This window comes from Sorghum bicolor, chromosome 1, assembly GCF_000003195.3.
Source record: "Sorghum bicolor cultivar BTx623 chromosome 1, Sorghum_bicolor_NCBIv3, whole genome shotgun sequence".
Taxonomy (NCBI): Eukaryota; Viridiplantae; Streptophyta; class Magnoliopsida; order Poales; family Poaceae; genus Sorghum; species Sorghum bicolor.
In genome coordinates, this window is record NC_012870.2 from 66,735,390 (window position 1) to 66,739,631 (window position 4,242).

Here is a 4,242-nt window from a genome sequence, read left to right on the forward strand (position 1 = left end):
TGAACTAATGAAACGCTAATTAGATGAGACATCATGCCAAACTGGAATATTTTCGATCCAAATGTTTGCCGTGCCGGTATTTTTTTTTTTTTTTGCAATACCAACCTTTTGGAGACACAGTGAAGTACAGTAGCTCACAGCTGCGGATGGTTTGTTGCAGGCTGCAAAATCCAAGTATTGACCACAGATAAAGTTTTAAAGTATTGTATGGAGTGTGCACAGCAAAGCGCATCTGGTGTAGTGGTATCATAGTACCCTCCCACGGTACTGACCAGGGTTCGATTCCCTGGATGCGCACACAAGCTAGCATTATTTTTTTTTTCATTTTTTCACTTCAGCATTGACGTCTTTTTTCAATTCTAATTTTCAAAAATTCCTTCCTCTTCATTTTCGCTTCAGCATCGACGTCTTTTTTCAATATACTTAGAGTCTTTTTTTATATACTAGGTAGCGTGCCCGTACGTTGCTACGAGATAACTAACATTTTATACTAAAAATACACGGATCGTGGAATAAGATGACAATACCGAAAACGTTAAAGTAACATTTAATTCAAAAGGCAAAGTTTATGAAATTAATACAGTCACGAAGAGCACGACGTCGCAGGCTCAACTCTACTTTATAGACCTTTTCAGACTCAAAATAATATTTCATATCGGCTGGAAGAAATCTTCGATATCCATTTCTTTCGTACGCTAATAACTCCGCGAATAAGTTCCGCTACATCTTTATACCATCATGTACACAGGTTCAAGTATATATATCAATATTAATATCTGCCGCATGGGTAATACTATGTCTTAAAAAATTACTCAACACCTTAAAACAAAATATACGTTATATGCTGTTGTACTCTCAAGATCTTGCAACGTGACTTGACGTGTCACTGAAAATGAAATAGAAAAATTTTGAATTGATCATTTTATTTTTCTATATTATGATATCGTTTTCTATATTACAGGGTACTATTTGTGAATTTTGTCAAACATAAAAATTTATGAGTGCTTTCATAACTATTTTTAATTATTTTTTGTACTCTTTAATTGCTAAAATGAAGAAATATCCTGAACTGACCACATGCAAGGTATCTCATATGCGTTTATGTCCTGTGTGCTACTCCATTTGCCGTGATACACAAATTACTGGTCAAACGATGAACTCTATGTCAACAGAGTAGTAGACCTCTGCATGATTCTGTTTCTATGTCGTCGGCAGACCTCGGACCTGCAAGGCCTCCAAAGTTCCAAACTCCCAAGTGTCGGCCCAAGTGAAGGGCCAAAACAGAGTTCCTATATACTGGAGCTGAACTGATTTTGATGTCAAGAGACCTCTCCATACTAAGATTTTAAGATTTAATTCTCATAATATCTACTTCTTCCGTCCGATCTAAAATATAAGTCCGTATAAGTTTACTCTAAATGAAACTTCTCATTATCTAAAAAAATATCAAACTTGTCTAATTTGAACTCTCAGTACCTAAAGTTCTATGTAAATTTGACAACAGATGATTGGCTTTGCTAAATGTACTATGAAAATGACTTCCTTTGTTCAAAACTATAAGATGTTTTGACTTTTTTAGATTCGTAGCTTTTACTATGTATCTAGATATGTATTATGTCTAGATATATAGTAGAAGCTATGATTCTAAAAATGGTAAAACATCTTATAATTTGGGACGGAGGAGGTACTTCATTTATAGTATTGATCGAAAAAAATACTTTTATAGTGTATAATTTGTTTTCACTAATCTAACATATTTATATATATTACTGATAAAAAAACTAGACAAATTCTGACTTAGGATAAATGTAGATGGTCGTACATTTCTAATTTGGATGCATCAACCGTGGGTGAATCAATCAATGGCGCTACAAAGAATTGGACTGGGTTGAGAACCCAGCCCAGTAGATATTGTATAACGGGCCTACCTAGCCAGTGGGCTTTTATTTGCCAAGCTTCTTCTTCATTAATTCCAGATGGGGAGCCTTCCTTATAATTTGTTTTCCCCCTATATTCTTGTTTGGAGAGCCCGTAGCACAGTAGCCGACTAGCCGTTGTTGTCATTGTCAATTTGTCATGCATATCTCTCTGCGATGAACTATTCATACCACTTTCAAGGTTCGCCCGCGCGTTTTTCTTGGCTTGAATTTATAGCTGCCACCACACGTATTGTAAGATCCTTCAAAAGCTAGACGCCCTTAGGGCAGTCCCAATGGCTAGTTTCCAGTAGTAGTTTTCAAGAAAGAAAAAAAAGTAATTAATATTAATAGAAACCATCCTTCTCAACCCATGGTTTCTATATTAATGTCCATATAAAGAATAACTTAAATACAACACAAAAAGGAGATAGATCAACTGTGGCAAATTTTTCTGCAGCTAACATGACGACACAATAGTAGCCATCGTGACCACACTTGACAAAGAAACTGACCACACTTGACAAATATTCAGAACTGCTAAACCATACTGACATTATTCAAAAAACAACATACTAGATGCACCATACCCTTCAGTCGGAGAGGCCATAGGAGATGGGCCTGTCCACCATGCAGAAAATCCGGCAAGCTAAACACTTACAGTTGCTTTTCATTAGATGATTTCAGTCAATAGACAAAAACACTAATTAAACAAGATTCTAAAGTCCAACTATCCAAAAGCTAAAAGACCTGTAAATTTGAAGAACAAAAAACCTATAAATCCAACTATCCATGGCAAGGCAGGTAGCTATCATAGCACACAACAAGACAAGCAACTAACACAACATGCAGCAAGGCAAGCAGCTAGCAAGGACCGCCGGCGGCCGGCAGCTTGCGCTGAGCGTCTAAGCGTCAGCCGAGTCAGACAACCAGCAAGGGCCTCGCCGTCAAGGGGCTATGGCATCGGGCATTGCCGGACTTGCTGCATCAACATTGAGGGATTGGGGATCGAGACCATATTGGGTCCAACAGCAAGGGCGATAGGAGCACGAGTGCCTCGTCTAAATCTTGAGCTCTGATTTCTCGTCAGGTGATTCATTTTCTCAGACTTGGGATGGATTGGGGCAGAGGAGGCTAGGTCTTCACCTCTACTGATTCCAGAGAACAAGTGTTTAGATTGGGGCACGGAGGAAGGGAGCATGGGAGACGGAGTCAAGCTCGTGCAGGTGATAGAGAGCTCATGCGGGAGATTGGGAAAAGCGCAGGAGATCGAGGGTGAGCTCGCACCAAGAGTCTACGCAGCGGCGGCGGAGGCATGGCGCAGCGGATTGGATGGAAACGAGCAGTGTCTCCCCAACGAGGTTTGGGCAGTTTCTTACGGTCTCGGTACGAGCGTCGACTTCGTTTCCTATAGTAGAAATCGTTTCTCTGTTTTGTGCTCTCTCTCCTCATTAATTCTTTTGCTACATCAGCAAAAAGCTGAGCTATCAAGATAATTAATAGACATAGAAACCACCATAAATACACCATTGGGACTGCCCTTAGAGCACTTCCAATGCAGAAACCATCATGGTTTCTATAAACATTAATTGTAGTGCCACCTAAGCATTTTGCTGACGTGACAAGGTAGTTATTGAAGCGAGAGAGAGAGAGCAAAAATCATAGAAACTGGGTCTGAGTTATAAACCATGTCTACACAAAATTCAAGACATAAAGCGATATGATTGGCTGAGAATGGAGAGAGAATGAATGTAATTGGATAAAAAAATATTCTATAGAAACTATCCATTTTCTATATATAGTGTCTATAAAAATTAATAGGTATAGAAACTACATGTAGTTTCTAGCACCGGGAGTGCCCTAAAGCGCTAGCTAACTGCCACGACACTGGTATAGGCCCTAGCTAGCTATATATTTAGAGAAGCAAAACTTTCTTATTATAGCATGCATATGCATGGTCATCTGTCACACAATGCATGCACATATCATCTTGGAGTATGTATCATGTATATATGAAGATACATGCATGCATTATGTCAAATAATAAAAACTTTCGTGCATATATACATGTGGTATAGCTAGCAGCTAGCTGGATGATATGCATGCACGGGCGGGCGCGGGAATATGCAAATTCAGCTAATATAATGCAGCAGATCAACTGTGTGGCATCATGCATGTCCATGTCATCAAACCCTACGGAAACGCCAATGCAAGCTAGCTTGATCATATGCGCGCGCGAGCAATGCATGGCATGCAGCCAAATCCCCCTGCCTGCTTGCATTGTGCGCGCTTGTCCCCGAGCGCATGCAAGCTGCCATGCATATAT

The 4,242-nt window shown here is 39.5% G+C and overlaps 1 non-coding gene across 1 annotated transcript; it reads left to right on the forward strand.

Moving 5' to 3' along the window:
- TRNAG-CCC lies at nt 227-297 on the forward strand. The gene has a single exon. It is a non-coding gene; the product is annotated as a tRNA-Gly (tRNA).